The sequence below is a fragment of the Rhineura floridana genome, chromosome 4 (genome assembly GCF_030035675.1).
Source record: "Rhineura floridana isolate rRhiFlo1 chromosome 4, rRhiFlo1.hap2, whole genome shotgun sequence".
NCBI lineage: Eukaryota > Metazoa > Chordata > Lepidosauria > Squamata > Rhineuridae > Rhineura > Rhineura floridana.
The window spans coordinates 173,779,824-173,804,355 of NC_084483.1; positions in this window are offsets into that span (position 1 = coordinate 173,779,824).

Consider the following 24,532-nt stretch of genomic DNA (forward strand, 5'->3'; position numbering starts at 1 on the left):
TGGAAGGTTTTACATGCTGCCTAAAATCCACAAAGCCAACAATCCTGGTCGCCCAATTGTCTCAGGCAACAACACTCTGAGGCATTTTAATTTAAGTTAATTTAATTTTAAATTGTTGTAATCTGATTTCAGTTTGTACAGTTTTTATATACTCTGTTTTATGAGATTGTGTAATTTTATTGTATTTTTTGATGTACACCGCCCAGAGAGCTATTGCTAGTCGGGCGGTATATAAGTTTAATAAATAAATAAATAAATAAATAATAATAGTCCTTGTACCAGCACTAGAGTCAATGTTCACGTTAGTTCTTCATCTCCTCTCCCTCACATTGTACTGTGAATATGCTTTTCTCAGTTTCTCTTGGTGCTTGAAGAGACATCTTGTCAACTTCACTTCCCAAAATATTGATGTCAAAAGTAAAATTGACAAGTGAAGGAAAATGGAAGCCGGCTGCGATCTGCAAGATGGCTTGGCTAAAATTTAGTCTTCAATCCTATGCAAACTTACCTGGGAGTAAGCTCCACTTAATACAGTGAGACTTTACTTCCGAGTCACATGCTTTGGATTGTGCTGTACGTTTCAAGGAAACTGCACAATATGGTGGAACAGAGGAAGCTGCCTTATACCACATCAGACTACTGGTCCATGTAGCTCATGCTCTCTACCATCAGTGACTGGGCAAAGGCTGTTCAGGGTTTCAGACAGTGGTCCTTGCCATCCCGGAGATGCTGGGAATTGAAAGAGAGACATGTTAGCACGCAAAGCAAGTGCTTTACCACAGGGTTTCCCAAACTGTGGCCTGTGAACCACCAGTGGTCTGCAAGTTTCATTCAGGTGGCCTGCGGCATGTCTATGGATTTATAGTTGCAGATGATACAAAATTGGGGAGCATAGCTAATACCGTGAAAGACAGAAACAAAATTCAAAGGGTCCCTGATAGGCTGGAGCATTCGGCTGAAAACAACAGAATGAAATTCAACAGGTATAAATGCAAAGTTCTACACTTAGTAAAAAGAAACCAAATGCACAGTTATAAGATGGGGGATTCTTGGCTCAGCAATATGACATGTGAGAAGGATCTTGGAATTGTCGTTTATGACAAGCTGAATATGAGCCAACAGTGCAATGTGGCTACAAAAAAGGCAAATGTTTTATTAGGCTGCATTAACAGAAGTATAGTTTCCAAATCGCGTGAAGTACTAGTTCCCCTCTATTCAGCACTGGTTAGGCCTCATCTTGAATACCGCGTCCAGTTCTGGTCTCTGCACTTCAAGAAGGATGCAGACAAACTGGAACAGGTTCAGAGGACAGTAACAAGGATGATCAGGGGACTAGACACAAATCCCTATGAGGAGAGACTGAAAGAACTGGGCATGTTTAGCCTGGAGAAGAGAAGACTGAGGGGAGATATAATAGCACTCTTCAAGTTCATGAGAGGTTGTCACATAGAGGAAGGCCAGGATTTCTTCTTGATCATCCCAGAGTGCAGGACACGGAATAATGGGCTCAAGTTGCAGGAAGCCAGTTTTCGACTGGACATCAGGAAAAACTTCCTAACTGTTTGAGCCATACGAAAATGGAACCAATTTCCTAGAGAGGTAGTGGGCTTTCCAACACTGGAGGCATTCAAGGGGCAGCTGGACAGCCATCTGTCGGGAATGCTTTGATTTGGATTCCTGCACTGAGCAGGGGGTTGGACTTGATGGCCTTATAGACCCCTTCCAACTCTACTATTCTATGGGAGACAGCATATCCATCACATTAAATATTAATAATGATTTTAATTTAACAGCTGAGTGGTAGAGCATCTGCCTTGCATGGAGAAGGTCTCAGATTCGATCCCCAGCATTTCCAGGGAGGGCTGGGAATATCCCCAGCCTGAGACTCTGGAATGCGGCTGCCAGCCTGTGGAGACAATACTCAGTTAGATGGACCAATGGTCTGATTCAGTATAAGGCAGCTTCCTATGTATAGTTTTTGCTTATTTTCTTTCTTATATATTGTATTTTATTGTATTACAGTTTGAAATTCAAATTGTAATACAATCAAATGCAATACAGAAGAAAGAAGCAATAAAAAATACATTGAAGAATCATGCAGCATCCAGCACGGTGCATTACAGTTGCTACAACAGGCAGAAAAAAATCATTCAGTGGTCTGCCAAAAGCCTCACCAATTTTCAAGTGGTTGGTGGGGGGAAAGCTGGGGAACCTTTGGTGTAGGGCTTTGTACACCAGTACCAGCACCTTGAACATAGCCCAGTAGCCAACATCAGCTCCTTCTAGCATTGCCAATGGTCAGGAATGATCGGTATTGGTTCAGTGTCATCTGGAGGATTCTATGTTGGGAAAGGCTGAAATAAGGGAAATCTCCTTATTTCTATCTTAGAGACTTTATCATCTTCAAAATTAAAACAAAACTTTTGCCTGCTGTATCCCACACAGAATTCGCTTGCTCGCTCACTCGCTCACGCTCTCGTCAGCTGTCTAGGATGAACTGAAATCCAGTTCTATTTGCTTTCAACTCACAAGCTTCCTGCCATTATTTTAAACATATTTTCTCAGGCAGCTGCTTTGGGTCAAAACATCTTGTTTCTAAGAGTGTCTCAAGAGATAGTAGCAACAGAGAGAAAATGACATTTTTTTATCAGCCACAATGCATATAATGTGACATTCAAACGCAACAAGTGCTATTCAATTGCTTGTAAGTCACCAGAGGTGAGCAAAAACACTTATCTCTTTTGTGACAAGGAAAGAAACTGGAGGTGGAGAATCCTCAACACAAAGCTCCACTTCGACTTAAAATATAATGTAAGCAGCTCTTACAAATTTATGAGCACGAAGTCTCCCATCTATTAAGAATCTGAAGATACAATTAAGCAGAGATACCAAAAAGCTTTGCTGTTATTGTACAGTTGTGTCAAGGACGGCCAATAAAGTTGCATTTCATAATCCAAATTGATCCAACCAAATCAGTGTGTGCGTGTGTGTGTTTGTTTGTGAAATGAAATGAAATGAATCTTTATTGCTCAAGGCCTTAGGCTACCACAATTCATTACATGTAAAAGGGGGAAAATACGTATTAAAATACAAGTCATGTTTCAACATGTTTGTTTGTTTGTTTGTTTGTTTGTTTGTTTGTATATGGAGACAAAAAATGCTGGGTCATGTTAGCAAACCATCAAAGTATACTTTCATTGTATTGCTAAGGGGCCAAAGGTTTAACAGGATAAAAATGCATGAAATCCATCAACAGCAGGTAAAATGATGCATCTCTTTTGTTTCTTATTTAGTATTCAGTCAACCTCAATGCAATACCTTCTCCAGTGCTGAGTAGTCCCAGGAGCCCCTTGAAGCTGTGAGCTTCCATAACTATGGGAGGCTGAACCTCAGGAGCAAAGTCATTCCCAACCCAGTACTTCTTCCAAGACCTGTTAAAGTGGGAAGCAAGCCAATTCCAGCAAATCCACATTTGGCAGTCCACCTACAGACCACATCACATCTAGGGCTGGTCTTACCGTTAAGCAGAGTGAGACCACTTCCTCTGGCAGCAGATGCTGGGAGGAGGTAGACCTCCCTGACTGTTCCTCCTGAATCCCCAGCTGTTTCCCTGTCTTAGAGAACATAAGTGTGTGTACAGTCCAGATAGGGTTGTGTGTGTGTGTGCTCCCTTAGCAAGCCTCCAGTGTGGTAGACGATGCTGTCCCATCTCCAGCACTGAAATAAGATTCACTGGGCAGTCACACTGGCTTGTATCTGTGGAATGGAGGAGCTGGGGAGTCCCATCTTGTCCCTAGCCTCAGGCAGCAAAATGCCCTGGGCCACCCTTGCTGCACTTCACGTACTTGGAGGACATGGCCAAGAAAGGCTTCTTGGTTCTTGATATTCATGGATACACAGCTACATCTACTTCTTCGATCCTTGTTATAGCATTCAGCACCACGAATGAAGTTTTTTGGCTACCTCTCCAATACAAAGTAAATGGGCGGGATGAGAGGAGAGGACAACTTAATGTGCAACAACAACTGAGGCCTTCAGGAGCTGCTATGTAGCAATATTTATTATTTCTCATAAGAAATTTTTAACTTACTTTCTTGCCTTTGATCCCCAAGTCCCTAATAATAATGGCATCACTACATACCATCACTAGCAAGGCTAGTGCAAGGTTCAAGGGAATAGGGTTGCTGATAGGCTCCCTTAGCACTGACCTATCACCCTGGAAATGCAAAGCCTTCCTCAGTTGAGACCAGACTGCCATTGCCCAACAGCAGTGCCTCCTCCACCACTTGGGCTCCCCAGCTGTAAATGCCCCACAGCTGCCAATTATCCCATCCCAGCAGATGGATTCATCCAGCTACACCAGAGATCTTAGAATGGGAGCCCAGCAGCCACTCAGTTCGCATCCCAAGTGCACTGTTGCCACCAGTTAATCCACATTCAAAGGGAATGGGTGATTGGTGGCTGCAGCATTGCCTAGGTCCAAGCAGCACCTACAGCACTGAAGGAGGGGAAAATCATCAGGGAAAAATGATGCTTAGGAGCCCTAGCAGGTTAGGTGTCAGCCGCGGTGGGGCCTGGTGGGATGCATGAGCCCCATCAGCTACTCCAATATGCCAAATGCTGACACCAGGATTGGCATCTGAATTAATCTGAATTAATTTTCCAGGTGCAGAAGACATCTGGACAATAAATCCAGATACTCAACGTTATTACCATTTGGAGAAAGCAGCCAACATGATATCATCAAACCATGCATAACATCACCAATGGAGACTATGGACTAGATTCAGATGAAAGAGTTGTTCAACTGGGTCTCTGAGGACACAAGGCACCAGAGGCCTTGCATGCAAGGGACAAGATGAAAAGAAGCATCTGAGTGGATGGTCGGTCATCAATTGGAAGCCTCAGGAAAGGACAAGATCTCTTGGGAAGTGGCCCTGCCTATCTCAGCTGCCCATCACCAATATTTCAAGATTATTGATATGATGGCAACCGGATGACTTGATTGATGCCACATGATTCAATGTCTTCTTCGACTGGGACTATAAACTGTCAGTTAGAACCTCCTTTGGAAATTGGGCTGCCATAAGAACATAAGAAGAACCTGCTGGATCAGGTCAATGGCCCATCTAGTCCAGCATCCTGTTCTCACAGAGGCCAACCAGATGCCCCAATGGGAAGCCCACATACAGGACCTGAGCACAAGAGCATTCTCCCTTCCTATGGTTTCTAGCAACTGGTATATGGAAGCATAACTGCCTCCAACTGTGGGGGCAGAGCCCAGCCATCATGGCTAGTAGCCATTGATAGCCTTATCCTCCATGAATTTGTCTAATCCTCTTTTAAAGCCATCCAAGTTGGTGGCCATCACTGCCTCCTGTGGGAGTGAATTCCATATTGCAACCATGTGATGTGCCTTGCATCTGATTCACATGAGCATACCTAAAGCCTCAAGGTATCCCAATTTTCCAGATCTTTATCGTCTGAAATGGATTGAGCCAATGGACCTGGAATCTAGAACTGTAGAAGTGGAAGGAGTCTTGGAGGCCATCTAGTCCAAACTCTCATGCAGGATCAACAACTGTAGCATCCTTGACAGATGGGTCATCCAGCCTCTGCTTAAAGACCTCCAGCAAAAGAGAGCCCACCACCTTCTAAGATAATTTGTTCCACTGTCAAACAGCTCTTACTGTTAAGAAGTTTGTACTAATATTTTGCTGAAATTCCTGCAATATCCATCCATTGGTTTCAGACCTGCCCTCTGGAGTAAAAGATAACATTGGCTGGCATACAAGGCAATGATTGAATTAGAAATGACTGAATTAGAAAGGCTCATAAAAAGGAATGAACACATCTATTGACAAGCCTTAGATTTCCAGATTAAGACAGATGCTCAGACAATATATCGTATAGATTATAGTAACTACAGCTAGGACCTAAAAGGAGCCTATTATTATCCAGCACAAATTTTTCAGTAATGACCACTGAAGAAGACCTGATACAGGTCAAAACGCATATGGTCCTTTACTAATTTGACCTTTAGCTGAGTCTCTGTATTCACTGTTTATTCTGAAGCTGGTGTGTTAAGATAAATATGTACACAAGAGATTGTGGATATTATGCAAACCTTCCATGTTCACATATGATGGCATATGTTATGTGATGAAGATACTTGTTTTAATTGTTTTATGGTGATAGCTATTAAAGAAAATAAATTTATATATTTTTAATACTTGAATTAGTAGTATACTACTTTGCCCATTTTTAAAATTTTAATTCAGGTATTCCTGCTGATAACGTCCATAGAAGTTACAACATATTGTTGGTGAGCAGAGCCAACCTCAGCATTGTGTCATTAGGCTTTTTTAAAATATATGTTTAAAAGAAATCCTGCAAAGGGCTGTAAGGAGTTTTGCAAATATTTAAAAAGAGACTTAAGGTAATATATGTAAAGATCTGCTCATATTTGATAATCTTGAATCAATTCAATAAATCCTGTCCAGTTTTAATAAACATTGGGTTAGGGTTTGACTTCTAAGGAACAAATTAATAATGAAAATATTTAATATGTGATGTCTTGTGTATATACCGTGCTTGGGATTTTTTTCCTTTTTGTCAAGCCAAGTACAATCTAACAGAGTTAAGAATTTAACAAACTTTATTCAAGGGAACTATATGCAAAGGACACTATTAACAGCTAGAAAGACAATTACTGGGCTAAACAGAATCCATGTGACTCATTCAGATTGATCCTGCTAGAAGCCAAATGGGCACCCCCTGTTCCTCTAATGCATCCTTTCCCAACCAGTGTGCCTTCAGATGTTGTCGGACCACAACTCCCATCTTCCTGACCATTGGCAATGCTGGCTGAGGCTGATGGGAGTTGTGGTCCAACAACATCTGGAGGCACACTGGCTGGGAAAGGCTACTCTAATGTATGCCCTGTTCCTCTCCCCAATCTAATGGCTGGAGATACATGTGTACATGTTCTTAAAAAATAGTATAGGAGCTTAGAGGCTTTCCAGGAGCTACACTTATTGCCCCTATTCCCCATTAGTATTAGTATTAGTATTGTTGTTGTTAATTACCTGCTATTCACCCAAAGGTCCCAGGGCAGGTTACAATTATTTTAAAATACAGCATCAAAAACAATGAAGAACAACCTAAAACCACAAAATAGGGTGGGCCTTTTATTATTATCATTATCATTGTTGTTATATTTAGCTCATTGCTGATCATTTGTAATTTAAAAACTAAAGAACTGTCTATTTCTTTGCAACCTGCTCATGTTAATGGAACAATGAAGAACTAGGCATAAAATCAGACATAAAATATGTTATAGCTATGTAAAAATGGATAGAGAGATAGAGCAACTGGCAATTAGGAATAAATGAGCAACCCGATCACAGAAGCTCCTGTATCAATTTTGTCCTTCCTACAAGATACCCTTCCCAACTGTCAAGGGACCTGGAAACTGCATCTTATTAAATCCTGCCTCTTATTAAATTCACTAAAGTTATATATAATTTGAAACACATTTTCAGTTGTCTCTCTTTAGAGATTACTGCTTTAAAGCACTTAAAACATATATTACTCAGTCTTCCAGCAGTTTTGATTTGACAGATTAACCAGAAAATCTCTTCTTCTGAATTCCTTCCGCCTCCCAGTATACCCAGAATTTGTATACAGTTGGTAATCTCTTGAATATAATATTTTTCAAAGATAATTCTTCAGACGCAAATAAAGGGATCCATAAAATAACAAGAGAACTATGAGCAAATGTTCACACACTGACCCACATGCACTTGTGTGTGTGCCCATCCTTTCCTCACACTGTAACAGCCCTATTCAGGGCTTGCGCGAAGAGTCAACACAAGCACCAAGGGACTTTAGCCCCAGCCCAATTGCTGCATAGCTCCTTCTGGCTTCCCATGTGGTTAGAACAAATGTCTGCAGCACAAAGCCAGCTTGCATACTTGTGCAGGACTCTAGATCATGAAAGGTTCTGGATCGTTCAGGGTTCTAGATCATACATTCTAGATCTAGGCTTTCTGCTCCAGACCTGCAAAGCCAAAAGGAGCTGATCAACAATGGGGGTGGGACTAAAAACATGGCCCCACAGTCCTTTTGTTCTCAGATTGCCCCTTCCCGTGAGTGAAGAAGGCTACAGTTGTGCTGAGCAGTAATCATGAAGCAGACATAGAACACCATAGTACTAATATTTTTTAGAAAGAACATAGGAAGAGCCTGTTGGATCAGGCTAGTAGCCATTGATAGCTTTATCCTCCATGAATTTATCTAATCCTCTTTTAAAGTTATCCAAGTTGGTGGCCATCACTGCCTCTTGTCGGAGTGAATTCCATAACTATGCACTACCACTGTGTGAAGAAATACATTCTTCGGCCTGTCCTGAATTTTCCAACATTCCACAAGTTCCAGTGTTATGAGAGAAAGAGAATAACTTTTCTCTATCTACATTCTCCATGCTATGCATATGTACAGAAGGAGCCTTCTAAGCAGTAGCATGCCCATCCATATCACAATGCACTCCCTGTCTCCACCAGCCAGGTGTTTTGTGTGATGCACATCTGGATGTAAATCCTGTTCCAGAGCCACGTGTTCTTATGGATGACTAGAGCTAGACTGGGAGCAATATGTCCAAAATCCAGAAGTGTGCCTTAATTCTGCAACAGTAGGAGCTCATGAGACTCAAGAATCTGTGGTGATGAATCGCTGGACTCCATCCAACACTTTCAGTAATACTTCAGCAAAACAAGGATGCCCCAAATATGGCGCTGTTTATCAATCTCACTTCCAGGAGCAGATGTTCCTAGTAACTATGCTTCTGGGGCCATTATTAGCAAGGTAGAATAGTGAACAGGGGTGGGGGAGAAATTTGATCCAGTTCACATTTAAAAGTGAATCTGTCAAATCTGCACATTCCAAAACAATGTGTGTGTGTTACATGCCTTCAAGTCGATTACGACTTATGGCGACCCGATGAATCGGCGACCTCCAATAGCTTCTGTTATAAATAACCCTGTTCAGATCTTGTAAGTTCAGGTCTGTGGCTTCCTTTATGTATTCAATCCATCTCTTGTTTGGCCTTCTTCTTTTGCTACTCCCTTCCGAGCATTATTGTCTTTTCAAGTGAATCCTGTCTTCTCATTATGTGTCCAAAGTATGATAATCTCAGTTTCATCATTTTAGCTTCTAGTGACAGTTCTGGTTTAGTTTGTTCTAACACCCAATTATTTGTTTTTTTCACAGTCCATGATATCCGCAAAGCTCTCCTCCAACACTACATTTCAAATGAGTTAATTTTTCTCTTATCTGCTTTTTCACTGTCCAGCTTTCATATCCATACATAGAGATTGGGAATACCATGGTCTGAATGATCCTGACTTTAGTGTTCAGTGATACATCTTTGCATTTGAGGACCTTTTCTAGTTCTCTCATAGTTGTCCTCCCCAGGCCTAGCCTTATTCTGATTTCTTGACTATTGTCTCCATTTTGGTTAATGACTGTGCTAAGGTATTGATAATCCTTGGCAAGTTCAATGTCCTCATTGTCAACTTTGAAGTTACATAAATCTTCTATTGTCATTACTTTATTCTTTTTGACATTCAGTTGTAGTCCTGCTTTTGTGATTTCTCTTTAACTTTCATCAGCATTCGTTTCAAATCATTACTGGTTTCTGCTAGTAGTATGGTATCGTTTGCATATGTTAAATTATTGATATTTCTTCCTCCAGTTTTCACACCTCCTTCATCTTGGTCCAATCCCACTTTCCGTATGATATGTTCTGCATATAGATTAAACAAATAGGGTGATAAAATACACCCTTGTCTCATACACTTTCCGATGGGGAACCAATCGGTTTCTCCATATTTTGTCCTTACAGTAGCCTCTTGTCCAGAGTATAGGTTGTGCATCAGAACAATCTGATGCTGTGGCACCCCAATTTCTTTTAAAGCATACCATAGTTTTTCATGATCTACACAATCAAAGGCTTTGCTGTAATCTATAAAGCACAGGGTGATTTTCTTCTGAAATTCCTTGGTCCATTCCATTATCCAACGTATGTTTGCAATATGATCTCTGGTACCTCTTCCCTTTCTAAATCCAGCTTGGACATCTGGTATTTCTTGCTCCATATATGGTAAGAGCCTTTGTTGTAGAATCTTGAGCATTACTTTACTTGCATGGGACATTAAGGCAATAGTTTGATATTTATTTATTTTGATATTTATTGACAATTTTTTGTCAAAATGTGGACAGATTCCATCTCAGTAACTTGTAGCAACTCTATTGGTATGCCATCTGTTTGTGGTGATTTGTTTCTTCTAAGTATTTTAGGAGCAGCTTCCACTTCACATTCTAAAATTTCTGGTTCTTCATCATACGGTTCCTCCATGAATGAATCCATCATCCTTGCATCTCTTTTATAGAGTTCTTCAGTGCATTGCTTCCATCTTCCTTTTATTTCATCTTGGTCAGTCAGTGTGTTCCCCTATTCAACATCCCTACTCTTGGCTTAAATTTCCCTTTAATTTCTCTAATCTTTTGGAATAGGGCTCTTGTTCTACATTTTTTTATCATCCTCTTCTATTTTTATATAACTATTGTAATAGTTCTCTTGAATTTAGGGTTCTAACTGTGTTTCTATGTACTTTTGCTTTTGCTTTCCTTCTCTCTTTAACCATTTTAAGAGTTTCTTCAGTCATCCATTTCTCTCTTTTTAACTAGAGGTATTGTCTTTTTGCATTCTTCCCTGATAACGTCTCTGACTTCTCTCCATAGTTCTTCTGGTTCTCTGTCAACTAAGTTTAAAGCCCCAAACCTGTTCCTTATTTGATCTTTATATTCTTCTGGGATGTTATTTAAATTGTATGTTGGCATTATGATTGCTTTGTTCTTCTTTAGCTTTACTCTGATATTCAATATAACCAGTTCATGATCTGTACCGCAGTCTGCTCCTGGTCTTGTCTTTGCAGAAATTATGGAATGTCTCCATCTTCTGCTACCAATTATATAATCAATTTGATTCCTATATTGACCATTTGGTGATGTCCATATGTACAGTCGTCTTGTCGGTTGCTCAAAAAATATGTTTGCAAGAAACAAATTACTGGCTTCACAGAATTCAATAAGTCTTTCTCCTGCTTCATTTCTGTCTCCTAAGCCCAATTTCCCCACAATTCCTAGTTCTTCTCTGTTCCCTGCTTTTGCATTCCAGTTCCCTATGATTATCAGAACATCTTATTTTAGTGTGTGATCAATTTCTTCCTGTACTTCTGCGTAAAATCTCTCCAATTCTTCTTCTTCTGCATTTGATGTTGGAGCGTAGACTTGGATGATGGTTATGTTAATAGGTTTCCCATTTAATTTCATTGATAACACTCACTCAGACCTTGCGTTGTAGCTCCTAATTTCTGGTTCATGCTTCTCACATTCCATGTTCCTATTGTGTACATCGTACAACTCTGGACTCTCCTTTCACATCTGTGCCTCCGGGCTTCCATTCAGCTTTGACCCAGTTGTGCCATTAGTCACAGAGATACTTGTACTTGTCCATTGTTCTTCCCTAGTAGCTCACTGAGTGCCATCTGACCTGGGGGTCTCATCTTCCAGCACTATCTCATGTTACATTTTGGATACTCTGTTCACAGGGTTTTCATAGTAAGTGGTATTCAGACAGGGTTTACCATTGCTTTCCTCTGAGTCTGGATGCATCTTAGTCTGGTGTCTCAGCTTTGACCATTCCGCCTTGGGTGCCCCTGCTAGGAGTCTAGCCTCTTGGTCTAGACTGCTGACGGCATTGCTCTCAGCTTCTTCGATACTCTCAAACTGAAACAAAGCCATCAAAATTTTCATTGATCTGAATTTTGTGATGCAGTTCTCCAACGAACCAATGTTCACAAAAATGTATATATTAGAGAAGTGTGTAAAAATGAATATTAGTGAAAATAGGATCCCAAAATGCCTTATGTTGTGGGAAATTGCTTGCCAAAAAAATGGGTACATTAGTCAAAATTGCATACAAACACGTATTTATTAGGAGAAATTCATTCTAAAATGCTGATGAATCTTCATGAGGATTTTTTTTAAAAAAAGATTGCAAATTGCTGCAGACATGTAGAGAACTGAAGATAGGAAAAATGAGAAACCAAGCAAACCAAAACTTACAGATCCTCTGTCCTGTTAGGGGCAGATCTTCCCTAATAGTGGATTTGCTTTTATTATGGCCTTGGCAAGTCTGCAGGAGATATACTGGCTGAAGTGCCCACAGGTGCACCTTAGACAGATCCTGGAAAGTGCGGACTAAAACCTGGAGCAGATTCCACTGCCCCACTGACATAGTGCTACCTGCCACCACTGTGGCTGGCAGGCCAGATCTTTTCTTCTCCACTTCCTGCAGACTAGTTTTGACAGGTGGACAGAGCCGCCTGGCAATCACCTGATGTCATCATGACTTTGAATGGTCTTCAGAGTGATAGCAGCTAGATATCATTGCACTGCTTTTGTTGTTGAACAAATGAATTAGATAACTGCTTTATCCTTATGTGTCCTTAGCCATTCAAACAGGGCAAGCTATAACTCTAAATAAATAATTTGGCTGTATACCAATTTAATCTTTCACTATGATCTAAGATGCACAAGGAACTGCATGTTTAAAGAGATGTGGTAACTCCATTTCCCTCTAACGTGCCTTTGGAGTCCCTTTTTTCTCTCCCTTTTAAATGGCAGAGCTGAGTATCCGAAACTATATGGCTGTAACATCAATTGACTGAGACTAAATAGAGTTCAGAGGAATGTTTAGTAGAGTAAATGGAGAAATATTTTTAGGAAGAATCAAGAGGAAGATTGTCATAAAGTGTCTCAGCCAGCCTACATTGAGCCTTAAGAGCTACCCAGCACACAGTATCAATTCTCAGCAAAGAGCGGAATTCGGAAATGGTTTATTTCCCAGCATTCCAGCTACTGATTTCCCTGGTTAATTGGCTTTATTTTCCCCCAAACTCTCTCTAGGCTCAGTAAATTGAGATCCATAACAAATTGTTTCAAATACTTAGGCCTGTCATAAAATGATGTTGTATTTCATAGTCTCTAAGTGTGGCCTCAGGCTTCAGCTCGGACTCTGCAAACCATTTTATCACACAGTTAACTGCTGCCTCTGTTCATACTGCTGTCATCTTTCCAGACAAGAGATGTATTTTTAAAAAAGAAAAGAGTTATCCAGAATGTAGCAATATTTGCTTTTCAGTCAACACTGCAAAGTAGGGTTATCCAGTGCCATGGCACAAAATGGATCCATGGGCAGCAAAAAAAAAGAGGTGCTGGTATTCTGTACCGGCAAGTACTATCACACACATGGCATGGCTTTACACACACACACACAGCATGGCTTGCAAACATGTCCAAATGAGGGTGAACACAATCCATTTTTTAGGGTTGTACAAGGAAGGTTAACTGGAGCAAAGAAGACCTACAGAAGACAGAAAACAAAGAGTGAAAGGTCTGGTCAGCATCCTGCTGAGATGATTATTATGAAACCAATGTGTGAAAGAGCCAAGCACTTCTAGCCTATGGTGATTCGGAAATGAGCCCTTTTAATTTTAATGGCACTTACTTCCAAATAAGCTTAAGAGGTTACAGCAGCTTTCCACAACCTGGCACCCTTGAAATGTGGCTGCAGGGCTGGCACCAGAGGGTGACCAGGTTGGACCCTGGCCAAGGGTCCCTGAAGGGCCCCTCTTTAGGGTGGATGGGTAGCGCTCGCTTCCATGATCCATGACAGCATCAGCTCCCGACCCTGCCACAGATCGCAGAGAGGGAGCTCGCAGGCACACCCCCCTACTACCATGCAGGACCCACCTACCTTTCCCTTGAAGTAAATGCTGACTGAGCTGCGGGTGCATGCCTGCCATCAGCCCCTTAAGGAAGTATTGGCCGCCATCTTGATTGATAGCAGACATGCGCAGACAGCATAGCCAGCATTCAGTTCAAGCGAAAGGCAGATGGGGCATGCGTGTGGGGGCCAGGGGCCAGGGCAGGCTGCTGCCCAAGGGTCTCGGCATGCTTGGCGCCAGCCCTGTGTGGCTGGACTCCAGCTCCCATTAGACGATGGTCATGGATGATGGGAGTTGTAGGCCAACAATATTTGTAGGGTATTGAGAACCATCAAACCCAAAATGGGTTTACCCAAATGGGTAAACAATACAGCACAAAACCCACACATTCTCTATCTCCTAGTAAACATACAACTAGCCAGAGATAGAGGTTCTTTGCCAGCTGCAGGGGTTTGAGAGGCACTTGCATTGGAACATAGGAAGCTGCTATATAATGGATCAGATCTTTGTTCCATCTAGCTCAGTATGGTGGTCAGTTTCTGACCTATGGGCTAAACCTGGCCCACCTGGCCTCTCCATTTGGCCCACAAGGCTGTTTTCTCCCAAACCATGCCCAACTACCCCACACCTGACATCATATGTGATGTCAGGTGTGGGGCTGGTAGAGATGCAGCTGAATCAACTGCTCATGCAGCCAATCCCTACATAAAACATGTTGAACCTTCCCCCCACGCATTAGCTGATGCATAGGGAGTTAATTGTGTTTGGTCATTATCTGCCCACACTCCCCCCCAGTTTAATAGGTGGGCAGAACGATTATGATGTCAGGCCTGTAGGTGGTCTCACCCCACCTGTCAAAGTAGGTGAGATAAAGATCTGGCCCATCAGGCCACTCCTAGTATATGCTTGTTGTAAGTCACCTAGAGACTGCCTGGTAATAGGCAACTAACAAATGAAATCAATCCATCAATAATACACTGACTGGCAGTGGCTCTCCAGGATCCTCTCCCAGCCCTACCTGGAGATGGTGGAGCTTCTATATGCAAAGCAGATGCTATATTAGCAAGCTACAGTTCTTTCCCAAAGCACAAGGCACTCTCAGTGTGACTCCCCCTTTAGTTGCAATGAGGTGGATGGCAGGTGTTCAAGCTTGGGGACAGCTGAGTACCTTGGGCAACAGGCAGGCTGAAGGAAGCCTGTCTAAAGGCTGGTCATCTCACTGTGGCTTCCCTCAGCAAACAGTTTCCAAAACTGAGAGAGGGTAGTCAGTGTCACTCAAGTATCATCTGACCTCACAGCCAGAAGGATTATGGGCTGCTGTGGAGAAGCCCTGGCGAGAAGAATCTATAGTTCTCTCCTCCTCAGAACAGCAACCCCAGTGGCACAAGTAGCAGGGGGTCAATGCATGTCCCACAGGGCTCACTGCTGAAGTCTTGCAGTACCCATTGGAGGGCATGCAATCTACAATTTTTTCCCACAGTGACTGATTTCTTTGGATGCTCCAAAAGTGAAAGGTGAGAATGGTAGAAATGAGCCCTTGGCCAGTCGCTGGACTTTGTCAAATGCCTGGCTTTGCCACCATCTGGACATGGTGTATTCTTAATGGGACAGAAATGAAGAATTTGAAAGTGCCAGAGCAGTTGTGGGGGACCTTTTGGCCCTCCAGATGTTGCTGAACTACAATTCCTGTCATCCCTGACCATTGGCCTTGCTTGCTGGGGCTGATAGGAGTTGTAGTTCAGCAATTTGCGGATCAAAGTTTCTCCATACCCTGTAGGGTCACAGCTTAATACATTCATGCCTAGTTCAAAATATTTCATATTTGGTAAGAATATCATAAAACAAATCACAGTCACCTGGTACGATTTTGGAGCTGCAACAGCATGTAAATGGTCTTTTCACACGTGTCCACCAGATGAAGTAGGAATCTCCTCACCAGCACTAAAACTCGCAGGACCTGATTGTGCCAGCACAGTTGCTTTCCACGTGCAGCTTCCCTTGGGAAGAACATTTACATGGTTGTGATTTCCTGAACAAATGTAGGGCAACCAATTCAACAGCAGAAAAACCTTACTTCTTTCCTGGAAAAGTATTTGGAAACCTTTGTGATATAGTTAATTTGAATGTTGGCAGTTACAGGATTAAAGTCTAATTATATATCATAATCATCATTGCATCTTAAAGGTTGTCAGCTAAGGAGGTATCTTCCAAATTAGAAGAGGCATTTTGCTGTAAAGAATCTGTCATCAAAGACAATAGAATATGAAGTTTCGAGTTCAGGTGTTTTCATACCGCCATCCAATCAAATCAGAACCCTGAGGATAATGTCTTATTCACAGACCTGAAATACAAATGAATAGTAACGTTGACAACTTACAACCAAATGCAGGGTGCAAAGAATGTGAACGCTTAATGGAAAGGTCTTTGTGAAAACACATTGCTTTAAACAAAACAAGGAAGGTATCTATAGATACGTTACCCAAGTTAGTTCAACAATATGCACATTATCCTGATAGTTGGGCAGTAGGCTAATTTCCAAGTGATCCTTTATCATGTATAGTCCTAATTCTTTCTCTTACAAATATGGGCATTAGCCTGCTATATTTCAAGAGTCCCAGGGCATCTGGTAAGCATCTAAATCAGTAACACATGTAGTTTTACTTGATTATCTGGGCTGGTCTTCCTTCTTTTCTTTTTTTCCTTTTTGCTTCTTTTTTGTGTTTTAACAGTTTGATCACTGTGGCTTTTATATTTGTACACTGCTTTGAGCAAATCCTTTCTGGACGGGAAAAGTGGGGTATAATTTTTTTAATAAATAAATAGTTCTGGAAAACTGTATGAACATGGAATATTGTCTTTTTCTGGCTCTTATACATAGGTCCAATGGATAAGCTTTAATTGTTATTAGTGATGGTGAGGTTCCCTCTAGTTCACCTTCTAATGCATTTAGGGTTTTTCCTGAGCACTCTGGGGGAAATTATCACTTAGATGTTTTGTTTACTGTGTGGTGTATAAGACTATAAAACAAATGAGGCTGCAAACCTACCCTCATTTATCTGGATGTAAGCCCCATTGAATTCTATAGGGCTTATTTCAGATTTGACAAGGGATAGAACACACTCACTGTTGTGCCGGTTCCAGTGCATCTCCACCTCTCTCTTCTAAAAATGGGGGCACACAACACTAGTCAAAACCCTGCTCCGTAGGCACTTACCAGTGTATAATTGCATCCACTAGGAGTTCGTCTCCATCTGCACTCAAGCCGTCTCCTATACTGTTTCATCGCTCTCAGCTCTGGGGTATACCATGGAGCCGTACAAGCTCTACACAGGAGAGGGTAGCTACCCATACTACAATAGTACAATAATTTCATCAAAACTTCCACAATTAAAATGCATAATAAAGAACACAGTTAACACAGGATAATAATTAAAACAACAATTAAAAGAGGTTCAAATAAGGAAATCAAGAGAATGCTTGTCAAAACAGGTGTGTCTCCAAGAGCCAGTGGAATGCCAACAGCGATGGAGCCTCTCATATTTCAGCAGGGAGGGCACTGGTGTTACCAATGCAAAAACCTGCCCCCACATCACCACAAGCCAATTTAAGTGTTGTTCCTTGCCCATTGTCTACAGGAGGGGAAACAGGAGTGCGGGACAGAGAGAGAGAGAGTGAAGGTGAGCATGAGAGAAGTAAAATTGTCATTTTTCAAAAGAACTCGGTGATCAGAATCATGGGTTATTGATTATTTCCTGGTGCTAAATATTAAATGAATATTCTAACCAATAATTCTCGAGATCAAAGCTCTCTGCAAATTTCAATGATGCATTTCAAGAAACAGGCTCTCCTTTATGTTCCTTTATTTCAAGAATATGCTGCTGGAAATTCTCCGCTGATCCTCGGTTAGGCCAGGGGTCTAGACATAGGGATATCTATACATCTCGGCGGAAGGCTCTTCTTACCTTCCCTTCAGCTTCAGTAGAAGTATTGCTTCCATCATCATTGCTTTATTTCTGCCATTGATCACATCCTCAGGGTACAGAAAAGCTGGCAAAGGTGAAACCTGAGCTGCATCAAGAGCCTTGGAACATCTCACAGTTAGCAGCAGCCACAATGGATTCTTCTAACTGTGGGGTGTTCAAAGCCCCCAAGCAGCTCAGGTTTCACCTTTGACAGATTCTTTTCTATGCAGATCATATGACTCCTTCAGAATTGTGCATGTCTATGTTTTTGTGAGGACATTCAAGCACGAAAGGAAGAAAAGGCTTTTTGGACACCTTCTTCAGGAATGGGTTGGGGCACAAAATGAGCCTTTACACTGAAGTTGGGCACTATTAAACGTGGGTCACCTTGGATATATATGTTCCTCAAATTCCCAGAACAAATGTTTCAATTCAAATGTAATCTGGATCAAGACTATATTATGCAAGAAACATGTTAGATTTCTTCTTCAGCCACACACAAATCACTAGAACGAGCTGGTCCCGGTCCCAGTTCCATCCTATATAACTTGTGTCAGAAATAGATGAAAACACTTCTACATTTTTGAAGACATAGTCATTTAGCTACATTGGTTTAAGGACAGTGACATCAATGACTGAAGTATTCACTCCGAGAGTTTTATGAAGCAGATCCAATGTGCAGGTTTTGTGTGACCTGCAACGACTCCAACATCTCAGTAAATCACAAAGCTTAACAAATATTAAGATGGCAAAGATTACCTGTGTGTGCCAGATTTTATCTTTTATGTATTATCGTTTAGGAAATGAAAAGCTTGAGTCGGAAATCAGACAGTTGGTCACATGACAAGGACAATCTGTCAGCTTTGCAAGACAACAACTTGCTCCATGAGAAGATTATATATGTATGTATGTGTGTGTATGCATGTGTGTGTGTTTGTATAGATAGACACACAGATATATAAATGCACACACACATACATACACATAAATATATACATGCACACATGCATGCATATATTTACGTATTTGTTTTTCTAGAGCTCATGTAGGCATTTAAAAAAATCTTTGTGCCACATGGGCAGGGCAATCTTATACTTCAGTTATACTGAGAGTATCTCATATGTGTTCAACCTAGAAGAGGAAAAAATACAGAAAATAAAAAAGGGGGGATAATGTTTTTGTATTTCTAATACATCCTTGAAATGATTAGCTGTGAGGATTGTGTGATTGTTTGTAAATATTTTCAGTTTTTAAGAAAAAATTATTGGGCTTCATGCATATACAAAAGTGTCAAATACCAAAAAAATGCAGAGTGCTGTTGGCAAAGGTTCGCACTATTAGCATCTGCAATAAAGTTCCACCACATAACATGAAAAATGTCCGGAGTTTCAATTCACTGTAGAGATTGCAATTTATGAGTGATTCTTCAGATGTTTCTAATGTTTTGAAATGTTTTTTAAAAATTTTAATGTTGTGTATATGTGTTTATTTTAATTGTATTGTTAGGCTGTTTTGGACCTTGACCTCTCTCCTTTTATTATTATTATTATAGTAGTAGTAGTAGTAGTAGTAGTAGTAGTAGTAGTAGTAATAAATATTTAATAAATCAAGGGAGAAAGGAGGAGGAAACACAGAATGCTATTTCACTACCAGGTATAAATCTCCCATAATGTATTGACTTATGCTAATTTACATATAAGCACCACATGACCTTAATTAAGGTACCTTGCCACAGATACCTTTATTTAGGCCAGAAGTGGGAACTTTTGGCCCTCCAGATATTGCTGAACTACAACTCCCATCATGCTTGGCCATACTTGGTTGGGGCTGATGGGAGTTGTAGTTCAGCAACATTTGAGGGGGCCAATGGTTCCTCACACCTGGTTCAGGCCACTGATGTGATGACTTTCCCTAACCCTTTTCTTTTCTTTTTTGTTATTTTTTTCTGAAACATTCCTGAATTTTCTCTCTTATTCCTTATGCTGCTGTATATTTATATAATGTATCCAGCAGCAGATTACAAAAGTAATTATATAAATAATTATGTAATTCTCGCCGTGGATTTTGATTAAAAAATTATGGTGTTGCTAACAGCTGCAAAAGCACACAACAAGTGGGAGCCTGCTCATCAATGAGACGAACTTGCAGATTATCCCAGAATTTGAAACCAAATCTGATTTTGCGAATATTCTACACCATCGCTTGTTGAGTATGACTGGTATGTAGCCTACTCTACAAAGGTCAGAGTCACCTCCATCACTCATTCCACCTTTGTCTCAAACCACATCCGCCACTAACAAGTGACCCCTGAACATGGTCCTCAGGTTGAAAAGGGTTCTCCACTCCAAGTCGAAGCTACACTTAGCAAAAAGCTACAAACTTTGGGGTGGAGGTCACAAGTTTTTCTTATACTTGATGCCATTTAAAATGGGACTGAACTCTTTTTATCTCACTGCCTGAAACCCTTTGTCCCCACCCTACCCCTTTTCACTTTGTGTCTGTTCATGCATCTGTTTTCATTGCTTAGATTAGAACATCAAGTGATAACTATGCATGTACAAAACGGATGCCATAAGTGAAGCATCACAGACAAGAGAGTTTATATCTCCTGGCATCCCCAAAAACACAATATATATCTTCCAGCGGGGGAGTAACTGAAGGACGCATATGTGAGGTAAGGAATTCATGGCCATTGGGCCAGATGTGGCCCCTGGCACCTTTGAATTAGCCCACATGAATAGCAGCTCTTTTCAATTGTTGCATCGGAAGGGGTTCAGAAGGAGGTGCCGGGTCAGGTGGGGAGGGTTAACTGCATAAATTTGTCAAGAAATCAGCATTCTATTCTGGTTGCATATAGAAAAGTCTCTAGAGATGTCAGTCTCCTGTAGGAGAAAAACAAATGTGAATCCATCACAGAGGAGAGTTTCCTGATAAAGAGGAACTCAAAAGAGTTTTCTCAGGAGGCACAGGAAGGCAGATGAGTGTGGCAAGGAGGAAAATGGGATAGGAAGGCAGACAGTGAAAGCAAAGGGATTTCTCAACTGCCAGCATATTCTAATGCAAAATATTGCTTCCTAATTAGCACTATGCATCACCTGGAAATTTATAAATATAGTGTGTAACTGTGTAATTAGTATCTGACACTTCACAAAGCATAGAGAAATTCTGTGGCAAAAACTGCACTGAATGCAAAATGAAGGTATAAGGGTTAGGGCAATTTAAATGTCATAAAAATGTAGAAATGCAAAGCTATGCAATTTCAGCCTTAAGGTGCCATCAGTGTGGCTTTAGTGCTTAATTCAACATTTAGAGGTTGTTGACTCAGAGTTGTACATCGCTTTGGGATGATCTGGATGTGTGAAGTGATATATAAAGATAATAAACAAACTAACAGAGCAATCCAACACAGAGGAGGCTGGCGGGAGTGGAGCTGGCGTAAGGGGACACCACATCCTATGGTGATTCAGGAGCCCCAGGGAGAGGAATCTGCTTGCTGTGTTGCCAGGGTCAGTGCAAGGACACAAAATGCATCTTTCCTTCTGCCACTCTTTTTTCCAGTGTAGAATCTGCTGGGACCTGGGGCCGCAGGACAGAGCCAAATGGAGCCTGGATGCAGCGGAAGTACCTCTCCCCTCAGTTCCGCCCCAGACACACCCCTGGAACACTTTTTTAGTGCTTGCACCAGCCTCAACTGCGCCTGGTGGTGGTGGAGTTCCCTGGCTGCGCTATGGCTACGCCCAGGTGGGGGACATACGCTGCATCTTGATTCCCGTCTGCCCAACATAAACACCAGGAGGATTGTGCCCTAAGGTAACTAACGTGTTCTCATGAGATAATATCCCATTTACATGAACCATATATTTCTGCCATACACCTTGCTGTTTATCCTCTATCATTCACAGATCATTGATGGTAGATTCTGACAATCTGTTAACAGCCCATTTCCACGGTGATAATCTCATCACACCACCACCACCATCTTCTTCTTCATTATGCAGGACACGGAATAAAGGGCTCAAGTTGCAGGAAGGGAGATTTTGACTGGACATCAGGAAAAACTTCCTGGCTGTTAGAATGGTGTGACAATGGAACCAATGACCTAGGGAGGTGGTGGGCTCTCCAACACTGGAGGCATTCAAGAGGCAGCTGGACAGCCATCTGTCGGGAATGCTATGATTTGGATTCCTGCATTGAGCAGGGGGTTGGACTTGATGGCCTTATAGGCCCCTTCCAACTCTACTATTCTATGATTCTATGATATAAAAGCTGGGGGCTCAGGAAGCCTATTAATCCCAACATTTATACAATATTTATTTTATTTTTATGTTGTTTTATGTTCACCGCCCAGAGAGCTATTGCTAGTCGGGCGGTATATAAATTTAATAAATAAATAAATAAACATCTACCTGCACTACTCATCAGGTCTGGAACAATCCTTCCTCTCTTGTTTCAGATAATGCCAAAGTTCATAATCATCTTATCTAGCAGTCGCTGAAAACCGCAGGAGGGAAGAGGGCTCTTGTGCTCAGGCCTTGCTCATGGGTTTCCCATAGGCATCTGGTTGGCCATTGTGAGAACAGGATGCTGAACTACATGGGCCATTGGCCTGATCCAGCAGGCGCTTCATACATTTTTATGGTTTGATGTATGAATTTGTCCATTTCATTGTGATAAGCTGTAATTGCAACTGAGCACCATTTTCTCTCCAGCTCCAAAAGTCAGATTCTGATGCAAATGTGGGGTCAATGTCCAGCCCAGTCAGGCACTCAAAGCGAGTTGAGGCACAAAACGCCTTTCATAGTAAACCCTTGCTCTCAAAGAAACTCATCAGAACATAAGAAGAGCCCTGCTGGATCAGACGGCTAGTCTATCAAATCCAGCACCCTGTTTCCCCCAGTGGCCAACCAGATGCCTTGGGGAAGCCCACAAGCAGGATGTTAAGGAAATCCCCCTCTCCTACTGTTGTTCCCCAGCAATTCAGAGGCATGGTGCTACTCATCCTGGAAGCAGCATGTGAGCATCATCATGATTAGTAGCCGCTGAGAGCCTTATCCTCCATGAATTTGTCTAATTCTCTTTTAAAGGTTGCAGCCATCACCACCACCCGTTGATTGGTGGGAAACTATATAGGCCTTTTCAGGACAAACCCATCCACACGTGCAGCCGACATACAGAGGGGGCATCCAGCAGCCCGATTGCCAATGTTTGAGCATTTGGCCTGGCATCAGAAAGGGGAGCACTCATGTACATACAGCGACAGGCTCCATGGCCAGTGAGTGCCTAGCAATGCCCCCCAGTGGTACAGGCCAGCAATAACACTGGCGCACCCTGCTAGTTCCTCTCTGGGTACAGAGCCTCCCCAGCTATGGATCTTCCCGCTCCCCCACGTATGGAATCTCTGCCAATATCAAGCAATACACTACAAAAGAAGCTTTAAGATAGATTCCTGCACTGAGCAGGGGGTTGGACCCGATGGCCTTTCAACTCTGCGATTCTATGATTTTATGACTCTATGATTCTATTTCAATTTATTGCCCACCCTTCACCATAAGGTCCCAGGGTGTCCCATCCAGAGTCGATACCAGGAGACTGAGACGCTGGTGCAAGTAAATCTCGTTTTATTAGAGTAATGGAAACATCAAAAGCAGTGCGCTTCATAGAAAACCCTACATTAACTCACTAGGAATCCCTAACTACACTCTTGCCATGCTCTGCAACGTAAGAAGAAAGTTGACTCAACACCCCCCTCAATACTCAGCAGACTTATATAGGGAAAGTTTTTGAGCGCAATCTCTCACTCCTTCGCACACCTGCCCTCTGCCCGGTACGCTTTTCCCGCCACCGAGAGCGAGGTGAGGGGGGGCGAGCCTCCATGGGCTCATCAGATGAAACAGGGTCCTTATCAACAGTCCAGGAAGTAAAGGGCTGAGAAGCGTCAGGCATCTCTAAGTTACTGCGGGACGAAGTGGGGGTTACTGCTAATTCACAGCTTGGTGAAGGAGGAGTTACTGCTCTTTTGGAATCCTCCCCTAACTGATCCATTGGGATGGTTGAAGGCTGAGCGCTGTCCCCAAGGGAGGCTGGGTCACCCATGGGAATTGGAGGACCATCTAACACACTCCTTTCCCAAACGTCTGGAATAGACACAACAACAGCTGGATCTTCCGCGCCTTCTGGCAGTTGAGGCATCTGCAACTCATGCCTTCCCCCTCCCTGCCCTTCCAGAGAGAGCTGGGGCTCGACACAGGGCAGATGACAACCATTTAAAATACATAACAGTTTTAAAATTTAAAACTGTTTAAAATTTAAAAATTTAAAATACAGAAAAATAAACAACAGGTTTTTAAAAAGTAAAAAAATAACAGTCACAAGAATAGCGGGGGCTAATATATCTATATCTATCTATATCTTGGGTGTACCAGTACTTTTCCCCCTTTGAATGCCTATTTTTGTAAAGAGGTGAAAAGAGCAATTCACAGTAGGGACCATTGCACATGTTATGCCAAAGAAAACGCAAAGATGTCACCAAGTGCAGACTCAGCAGGTAACTTTATGATACAAATATTTGCGTACACATCTTTGACATAGTCACACTAAACATTTTTTTAGATGAACACTTCAAACTAATTTCACCTGATCATGTAATACTGAAAGTGCTTTTGAGTCAGCACATAATAACCTTCTTGTATGATTATGTGTTCCTCTCTCTCAATCAGG